Source organism: Hyla sarda, chromosome 1 (genome assembly GCF_029499605.1).
Source record: "Hyla sarda isolate aHylSar1 chromosome 1, aHylSar1.hap1, whole genome shotgun sequence".
NCBI classification, from domain to species: domain Eukaryota; kingdom Metazoa; phylum Chordata; class Amphibia; order Anura; family Hylidae; genus Hyla; species Hyla sarda.
The window spans coordinates 28,245,080-28,256,083 of record NC_079189.1 but is presented as its reverse complement, the minus strand read 5'-3'; positions in this window follow the sequence as shown (position 1 = coordinate 28,256,083).

Sequence of the window (11,004 nt, the reverse complement as noted above, 5' to 3'; positions counted from 1 at the left end):
GCAGTGTTTGTGTATATAGTGGCTGTATATGTGTGTATGATGGCAGTGTGTGTCTATATAGTGGCAGTGTATGTGTATATAGTGGCTATATATGTGTGTATGATGGCAGTGTGTGTCTATATAGTGTTTGTGTATAGTGGCTGTATATGTGTGTATGATGGCAGTGTGTGTCTATATAGTGGCAGTGTATGTGTATATAGTGGCTGATATGTGTGTATGATGGCAGTGTGTGTCTATATAGTGGCAGTGTTTGTGTATAGTGGCTGACATGTGTGTATGATGGCAGTGTGTGTGTATATAGTGGCAGTGTATGTGTATATGGTGGCTGTATATGTGTGTATGATGGCAGTGTGTGTCTATATAGTGGCAGTGTATGTGTATATAGTAGCTATATATGTGTGTATGATGGCAGTGTGTGTCTATATAGTGGCAGTGTATGTGTATATAGTGGCTGTATATGTGTGTATGATGGCAGTGTGTGTCTATATAGTGGCAGTGTATGTGTATATAGTGGCTATATATGTGTGTATGATGGCAGTGTGTGTCTATATAGTGTTTGTGTATAGTGGCTGTATATGTGTGTATGATGGCAGTGTGTGTCTATATAGTGGCAATGTATGTGTATATAGTGGCTGTATATGTGTGTATGATGGCAGTGTGTGTCTATATAGTGGCAGTGTATGTGTATATAGTGGCTGTATATGTGTGTATGATGGCAGTGTGTGTCTATATAGTGGCAGTGTATGTGTATATAGTGGCTGTATATGTGTGTATGATGGCAGTGTGTGTCTATATAGTGGCAGTGTATGTGTATATAGTGGCTATATATGTGTGTATGATGGCAGTGTGTGTCTATATAGTGGCAGTGTATGCGTATATAGTGGCTGTATATGTGTGTATGATGGCAGTGTGTGTCTATATAGTGGCAGTGTATGTGTATAGTGGCTGTATATGTGTATATGATGGCAGTGTGTATATATAGTGTCAGTGTTTGTGTATAGTGGCTGTATATGTGTGTATGATGGCAGTGTGTGTCTATATAGTGGCAGTGTATGTGTATATAGTGGCTGTATATGTGTGTATGATGGCAGTGTGTGTCTATATAGTGGCAGTGTATGTGTATATAGTGGCTGTATATGTGTGTATGATGGCAGTGTGTGTCTATATAGTGGCAGTGTATATGTATATAGTGGCTGTATATGTGTGTATGATGGCAGTGTGTGTCTATATAGTGGCAGTGTATGTGTATATAGTGGCTATATATGTGTGTATGATGGCAGTGTGTGTCTATATAGTGTTTGTGTATAGTGGCTGTATATGTGTGTATGATGGCAGTGTGTGTCTATATAGTGGCAGTGTATGTGTATATAGTGGCTGTATATGTGTGTATGATGGCAGTGTGTGTCTATATAGTGGCAGTGTATGTGTATATAGTGGCTGTATATGTGTGTATGATGGCAGTGTGTGTCTATATAGTGGCAGTGTATGTGTATATAGTGGCTATATATGTGTGTATGATGGCAGTGTGTGTATATATAGTGGCAGTGTATGTGTATATAGTGGCTATATATGTGTGTATGATGGCAGTGTGTGTATATATAGTGGCAGTGTATGTGTATATAGTGGCTGTATATGTGTGTATGATGGCAGTGTGTGTCTATATAGTGGCAGTGTATGTGTATATAGTGGCTATATATGTGTGTATGATGGCAGTGTGTGTCTATATAGTGGCAGTGTATGTGTATATCGTGGCTATATATGTGTGTATGATGGCAGTGTGTGTCTATATAGTGTTTGTGTATAGTGGCTGTATATGTGTGTATGATGGCAGTGTGTGTCTATATAGTGGACCTTGACCTGTGTAAGGGGCCCCAAATTTCTGACGGCAGCCCTGATGAGAAGGACCTGGGGGGGGGGGGTGTGTGCTATGTAATAATGATGAGGTGCTTAAGGTATATGGGGTGATGAGGAGACTGAGGATGGAGTGCGTGGGGTGTATGGGGGTGATGAGGAGACTGAGGATGGAGTGCATGGGGTGATGAGGAGACTGAGGATGGAGTGCATGGGGTGTATGGGGTGATTAGGAGACTGAGGATGGAGTGCATGGGGTGTATGGGGTGATGAGGAGACTGAGGATGGAGTGCATGGGGTGATGAGGAGACTGAGGATGGAGTGCATGGGGTGATCAGGAGACTGAGGATGGGGTGCGTGGGGTGTATGGGGTGATGAGGAGACTGAGGATGGAGTGCATGGGGTGTATGGGGTGATGAGGAGACTGAGGATGGAGTGCGTGGGGTGTATGGGGTGATGAGGAGACTGAGGATGGAGTGCATGGGGTGATGAGGAGACTGAGGATGGAGTGCATGGGGTGATGAGGAGACTGAGGATGGAGTGCATGGGGTGATGAGGAGACTGAGGATGGAGTGCATGGGGTGATGAGGAGACTGAGGATGGAGTGCATGGGGTGATGAGGAGACTGAGGATGGGGTGTATGGGGTGATGAGGAGACTGAGGATGGAGTGCATGGGGTGATGAGGAGACTGAGGATGGAGTGCATGGGGTGATGAGGAGACTGAGGATGGAGTGCATGGGGTGATGAGGAGACTGAGGATGGAGTGCATGGGGTGATGAGGAGACTGAGGATGGAGTGCATGGGGTGATGAGGAGACTGAGGATGGGGTGCGTGGGGTGATGAGGAGACTGAGAATGGAGTGCGTGGGGTGTATGGGATGATTCAGTGGTTGGTACAGTATTTGGCAGTATTATATTCAGGGGTACAGTGGTTGGCAGTATTATATTCAGGGGTACAGTGGTTGGCAGTATTCAGGGGGTACAGTGGTTGGCAGTATTATATTCAGGGGGTACAGTATTTTGCAAGGTTATAATGATTATTGTCATCATACAGAGGATGAGGATCTACTGACAAATTAAGGAACCAATGATGTCCAGGTGTCAGACTCTGCAGAGAATATGGAAGAAATCCTGGTGTCTGGACCAGAGAAAGAAGAAAAGTAAAGACAACAGAGAAGACGTCACTCAGGTCAGTGATATCATTGGGTATTTTCCTAACTGTCCCATCAGAGCTGTAGTCACTGATATCATTGTGTAGTCTCCTGACTGTCCCATCAGCTGTAGTCACTTCAGACATGATGGGAGTTGCAGCTTTCCAACATCTGGGGAGCCACTTGAACCAATGTGATTGGTGGGGGTCCCATGAGTCAGACCCCCACTATAAAAATGGGCTGTTTATTTTAAAAAGCCTGGGCCTATTTTTGGTCCCAGTCTGGCCTTGCCTGTAAGTCACTTCTATTACTAAGGAGCCAAGGAACCAGGGGGTGCCAAGGGGTGTCGTGCTAAGTCAAGGGGTGTGAGTGTAAAGGGGAGCACTGCCCTCTGCCTTCCAGCTAGATACGGGTCAGGCTGACCCGGGGGAGTACTCATGGGGCCTGGTCCGCACACTGAGAGGGACAGGGGCCACCCGGAGCCCACCTCAGGAGCCGTTCCATCCACCTGTGGTGGACAAGGCAAGTGGCGACACTACACGGGCGGGGTAAGTGGAGGCACTCCGGTGGGGTCTAGGTACATGAGGGGGCACAGTGCTGGGGGGGGGGGGCCCAGGCACATTCTTTGCACAGGGGCCCTCTGCTGTCTGTGTCCGCCCCTGACCCCTGGCATCTAATGCTTGCTATAAATAGTCCCCTATGGGGACATACAAAGTGTGAAAAATCCCCCCCCCCCCTCCAATAAAAATGTAAATCTCCCCTTCTTCCCATTTTAGCCCCAAAAACGTAAAAAAAATTTTTTTTTACATATTTGGTATCACCGCGTGCATAAATGTCCAAACTATCAAAATATAAATGTAAAACAAAAAAAGAAGAAAAAAAGTCCAGAATTGCTGTGTTTTGCTCACAACACATAAAAATGTCACTTAAGTCACTTATACACAAAAGTGGTACTAAAAAAACGACAGGTCATCGTGGAAAAAAAAAATTGCCCTCAAATAGCCCTATATACGGAAAAATGGAAAAGTTATAGGTGCTCAATACTTATTTTGTAAAAAAAATAAAAAATAAATAAAAATAATGGAAAATGCTGCCTTCTAGGAGTTGCCAAACTACAACTACTGCCTTCTAGGAGTTGCCAAACTACAACTCCCAGCATGCCCAGACAGCCAAAGGCTGTCTGGGCATCCTGGGAGTTGTAGTTTTGCAACATTTGGAGGGCCACAGTTTGGAGACCACTATACACTATAACTCCAAGCATGCCCAGACTGCCCAGGCATGCTGGGAGTTGTAATTCTGTAACATCAGGACCTTCAGATGTTGCTGAACTACAACTCCCAGCATGCCTGGGCAGTCTGTGCATGCTTAGAGTTATAGTTTTGCAACATCTGTAGGGCTACAGTTTGGACTCCAAACTGTTCTCCTCCAGTTGTTGCATAACTACAACTCCCAACATGCCCTTCGGCTGTCTTGGCATGCTGGGAGCTGAAGTTTTGCAACAACTGGAGGCACACTGGTTGGTAAACATTGTCTGTTTCCTAACTCAGGATTTACATAACTGTGTGCCTCCAGCTTTTGCAAAACTATAACTCCCAGCATGCACCGACATACCATGCTTGCTGAGAGTTGTAGTTTTTCAACAGCTGGAGGCACACAGGTTGGGAAACACTGAGTTAAGTAACAAACTCTCAGTGTTTTGCAACCAATGTGCCTCCAGCTGTTGTATAACTACAACCCCCAGCATGCGCGGACAGCCAAAGGGCATGCTGGAAGTTGTAGTAGTATGCCTTCAGCTGTTGCATAACTACAAGTCCCAACATGCCCTTCTGCTGTCCGTGCATGCTGGGGGTTGCAGTTATGCTGGAGGCACACTGGTTGTGAAACACTGAGAGTGTGTTACCTAACTCAGTGCTTTGCAATGAGTGTGCCTCCAGCTGTTGCATAACTGCAACCCCCAGCATGCACGGACAGCCAAAGGGCATTCTGGGAGTTGTAGTTTTGCAACAGCTGGAGGTTTGCCCCCCCCCCCCTGTGAATGTACAGGGTACATTCACACAGTTTTATTTATTGCCGCTCAGACTCCCAGCGGGAAACTCGCTGTGAACCCAACCGTGTGAATGTACCCTAAAGACACTACACTACACAATACCTGCACAAAATAAAGGGTAAAACACTACATATACACTACACCCCTACACATTTACCCCCTCACACCCAATAAAAATGAGAAACGTCTGGTACGGCACGGTTTCTAAAATCTAGCCTCCAGCTGTTACAAAACAATAACTCCCAGTGTTGCCGGACAGCCATTGACTGTCCAGGCATGCTGGGAGTTTTGCAACAGCTGGAGGGAAGCACTGCCGTAGGGTATTTTTGGTATCGGAGGCAAGTCAAATTCTTGTATCCGGGTCTGTCCCTATGCAAATCCCTAAGCACATGGTGCTCTCTCACTTCAGAGCCCTGTCGTATTTCAAGGCAACAGTTTAGGGACACATATGGGGTATCTCCGTACTCGGGAGCCATTGCCTAACATATTTTGGGAGGCTTTTTTTTCCTTTTACCCCTTATGAAAAGGTAAAGTTGTGGTCTACACCAGCATGTTATTGTAAAAATTTTTTATTTTTTTGCACTAACATGCTGGTGTTGCTCCATACTTTTCATTTTCACAAAAGGTAAAAGGAAAAGGAGGAGGAGTATGGACATACCGCATATGTGGACGTAAAATGCTCTGCGGGCGAACAACAAGGCTCAGGATTGAGAGCACCATGTACATTTGAGGTGATTTGCACAGGAGTGGCTGATCGTTACAGCGGTTCTGACATAAATGCAAAAAAAAACAAAACACTTGGAAACTACACCCCTCAAGGAACATAACAAGGGGTATAGTGAGCCTTAACACCCCACATGTGTTTGAAGAATTTTCGTTAAATATGAACGTGAAAAAAAAAATGCTGGTGTTATCCCAAAGTTTTCATTTTCACAAGTGGAAATAGGAAAAAAGCCCCCAAAATTTGTATCCCCATTTCTTCTGAGTATGGAAATGCCTCATATGTGGATGTAAAGTGTTCTGCGGGCGAACTACAATGCTCAGAAGAGAAGGAGCGACATTGGGCTTTTGAGAGAGAGAGAATATGTCTGGAATTAAAGGCCATGTGCATTTGCAAAGCACCCCCATGGTGCCAGAACAGTGGAACCCCCCCACATGTGACCCCATTTTGGAAACTACGCCCCCCACAGAATGTGATGGGTGCAGTGAGCATTTACGCCCCACAGGTGTCTGACAGTGGTCCATGAAAATGAAAAATGTAGTTTTCATTTGCACAGCCTACTGTTCCAAAGATATGTCAAACGTCAGTGGAGTGAAAATGCTCGCTGCACCCCTTATTACATTCCATGAGGGGTGTGGTTTCTGAAATAGGGTCACATGTGGGGGGGGGGGGGGTCCACTGTTCTGGCACCATGGGGGCTTTGTACATGCACATGGCCCCCAACTTCCATTCCAAACAAATTCTCTCTCCAAAAGCCCAATGGCTCTCCTTTTCTTCTGAGAATTGTAGTTCGCCCGCAGAGCACTTTACATCCACATATGGGGTATTTAAACAATTTGGGAAGCTTTTTCTCCTATTACCCCTTCTGAAAATTAAAAATATGTGGTAACACCAGCATTTAAGTGAAAAAAATATAATTTTTTATTTTCACGTCCAACTTTAGCAGAAATTTGTCAAACACCTGTGGGGTGTAAAGGCTCACTATACCCCTTGTTACGTTCCTTGAGGGGTGTTTTTTTCCCAAATAGTTGCCATGTCGGGCTTTTTTGCTGTTCTGGCATCATAGGGGCTTCCTAAATGTGACATGCTCTCCAAAAACAATTTCAGCAAAATTTGCTTTCAAAAAGTCAAATGTGGCTCTTTCTCTTCTGAGCATTGTAGTGCGCTCACAGAGCACTTTTTTGACCACACATGGGGTATTTCCATACTCAGAGGAAATGGGGTTACACATTTTTGGGAACATTTTCTCCTATTACCTCATGTAAAAATGAAAATTTTTTGAAAAAAAACGGATTTTTGTGAAGAAAAAAAAAAGCATTTCCACATCCGACTTTAAGGAAAAGTCATCAAACACCTGTGGGGTGTTAAGGCTCACTGTACCCCTTGTTATGTGCCATAAGGGGTGTACTTTCCAAAATATTATGCCATGTGTTTTTTTTTTTTTTTTTTGCTGTTCTGGCACTATAAAGGCTTCCTAAATGGGACATGCCCCCCAAAAAACATTTCAGCAAAATTCACTCTCCAAAATCCCATTGTTGCTCCTTCGCTTCTGAGCCCTATAGTGCACCCGAAGATCACTTTACGTTCACATATGAGGTATTTCTTTACTCGAGAGAAATTGGGTTTTTTTTGGGGGGGGGGGCTTTTTCTCCTTTTACCCCTTGTAAAAATTCACAAACTGGGTCTACAAGAACATGTTAGTGTAAAAATAACTGGAGATTTTGAATTTTCTTCTTCACTTTGCTGCTATTCCTGTGAAACACCTAATGGGTTAACAAACTTTCTGAAAGTCATTTTGTATACGTTTAGGGGTGAATTTTTTATAATGGGGTAATTTATGAGGTATTTCTAATATCAAATCCCCCCTCAAATCCACTTCAAAACTGAACTAATCCCTGAAAAATTCTGATTTTGAAAATGTTGTGAAAAATGGGAAAATTGCTGCTGAACTTTGAAGCCCTCTGGTGTTTTCCAAAAGTAAAAACTTGTCAACTTTTTGATGCAAACATAAAGTAGACATATTGTATATGTGAATCAATATGTAATTTATTTGGTATGTCTATTTTCCTTACAAGCAGAGAGCTTCAAAGATAGAAAAATGCAACATTTGCAACAATTGCTATCATTACTGCACAGAGCGAATTCGCTCTGTGCGTAATGACGGGCAATATAGGGGATGGAGCAGCGTGATGTCATGGCTCCGCCCTTCGTGACATCCCGGCCCGCCTCCTTAATGCAAGTCTATGGCAGGGGGCGTGACAACCGCCAGATCCCCTCCCATAGACTTGTACTGAGAGGGCGTACTGTGACATCATGAGGGGCGGAGCCGTTATGTAACGATGCTCCGGCCCCTGTATCGCCCGTCATTACGCGCAGAGCGAACTCACTCTGTGCAGTAATGATAGCGCGGTGCCGCAGCGGCGATCCCGGGGGTCGCCAGCAGCGGGACCCCGGCGATCTGACATCTTATCCCCTATCCTTTGGATAGGGGATAAGAACTCTAGGGGCAGAGTAACCCTTTAAGGTGAAAATGGGCTTGGTCCTTAAGGGGTTAATGACAATAGAATCTCAATTTTGGAGGGTTGGACACAGGTCCTCTTTAATCAACAGCAGCTTGACGGTTTATTAATGGTTTCTAGGTGACAAGAGAATACAGATGCAATGTTGTTAGAAAGTATTTCCAGAATTCTTTAATTTATGAATGATTGTTAGATATAATTGTGTCACATACAAAGTAATGTAACAGAAAAAGACAATTTAAGTAAACCCAGCCACACAGCTTGTAAATGGTCACTTGTTTATTGAAGGAAAAAGTTTTCAGCACCATTTGTCTCTGCTTGAGTAAGTTATTGCCCCCTATTAGAGATGAGCGAACTTACAGTAAATTCAATTTGTCATGAACTTCTCGGCTCGGTAGTTGATGACTTATCCTGCATAAATTAGTTCAGCTTTCAGGTGCTCCCGTGGGCTGGAAAAGGTGGATACAGTCCTAGGAGACTCTTTTCTAGGACTGAATCCACCTTTTCCAGCCCACCGGAGCACCTGAAAGCTGAACTAATTTATGCAGGAAAAGTCAGCAACTGCCGAGCCGAGAAGTTCGTGACGAATCGAGTTTACTGTAAGTTCGTCACGAATTTTGCACATAAAATTCCATATGATGGCGCCACCAATTCTACTTTGCAGTGACATTAGTCATTTTACCAAATAATCTACGGCGAAACAGAAAAAACATTCATTGTGTGACAAAATTGAAGAAAAAATGTAATTTTGTAAATTTGGGGGCTTCCATTTCTACACAGTAAATTTTTTGGTAAAAATGACACCTTATCATTATTCTGTAGGTCCATACGGTTAAAATGATCCCCTACTTATATAGGTTTGATTTTGTCGCACTTCTGAAAAAAATCATAATTACATGCAGGAAAATTTATACGTATAAAATTGTCATCTTCTGACGTCATTTTTTGCGACGTGTTCTAAAGTTTTTATCAGTACCATTTTTGCATTGATCTGACTTTTTGATCACTTTTTATTCATTTTTTTATGATATAAAAAGTGACCAAAAATACACTATTTTGGACTTTGGAATTTTTTTACGCGTACGCCATTGACCGAGCAGTTTAATTAATGATATATTTTTATAGTTCGGACATTTACGCATGCTGATAGCCCATGTCCCAGCTATGAATAGCAGCCGGGACCGACCCGGTGTGATGTTTTAAACACCGGGACTGGGCGCAGGGCGTACAGGTACGCCCTGCGTCCTTAAGAGGTTAAAGGGGTACTCCGCTGCTCAGCATTTGGAACAAAGCTTTCATGCCCCCTCCCATAGACTTGCATTGAGGAGGCGTGGGGGTCACATCATGTGGGGGCGGGTCTATGATGTCACAAGCTCCCGGAGCCGGCTCCTGTGTTCGGAACAGTTTGTTCCAAACTCTGAGCAGCGTAGTACCCCTTTAACCTTATGGGGTATCCATGCTTTTAAGAACTGGAGATTGGTCTTACACATGACAAACAAATTTGAGGTGCATGGTGCATCATAGAGCAATGCCCCGTGGCAAAGAAAATAAGGTATGGACAGGGCTGCAGGGGGGCAATAATGACATCCGATGCCAAGTTACGGACATCGGTAGCTTTACTGAGTGACAGATACAGATTGAACAGTCTATACAGTGTATCCGGGCCCACGGAGGTGATCAGTAACTTCAGAGACCTTAAGAGCTTGCTGGGACTTGCAGTAAATTTGGACAATTTTAGTGCAGGCCACTCTGACTTGACAATAGATGACTGTGACTGACTTGACTTGAGACTGACTAAGCTGTGACTGTAGCTTACTTGTAGACTTGTAGACTCGTGGCTGCAGGACGGACTTGAGGCCTCCTATGACTCCAGACACACTCTAGGACTTGACTGCACCTCAGCAAAGACTTAACTGGAAATCAAAAGCAAAAGAGCCAGGGCTAGCTCCACCCAGGGCTTATATGGGGTAGACTAGGAGGGGTCCCATAGGTCACCCTTAGGTCACATGGTCACTGATACCTCACAGGGTTACACTCACATGACAACTCACATGACAACTGGTGATCACATGTTAACATTTCTTAAAGCAATAAAACTCTTATATACATTTTATAGTATAACACATGGCAGAAAAAAAAAAAAAAAATATATATATATATATAAGGGGACAGGTGTCTGGGGCCCGGGGGACACAGCAGGGAGGCTGCCTGACAGGGCAGCAAGGGTACAGGGGCATAACTCCTGTACTGGGCCACCACAAGATGTTATTTGTTTGGCTACTTGGTTGGGCTAAGTCTGGGCACTGACTGCTAAACTGCTCTGCTACCATACTCCGCTCATTACAAGCCTTGGGCTCTACCTGTCTGTGGTGTGCAGACAGACCTCCTTCAGGGTGGCCCAGGGTATAAATCAGATGGCGGGTCCTGTGAAAACCCTGCTCACCTTTACACTCAGTCTATCATTATATAATATCCACAGTAGTACGCATTACTGGCACCACCCCCAGGATGGCTTAAAAATGGGGATAAGGTAATATCACATATAGTTGAAATACCAATGCTCTAGCCGCAATGAATAACTGAGGTGTAATAGCGTCAGAAACGTAGACGCATAGGATAATAACTTGCTAGAAGAATGTAAACGCAGCACTCACCAGGTAGTTATTCAAGGTGCTTCTTTTTTATTGGATTAAAAGTACGGCAGCATTCACAGGC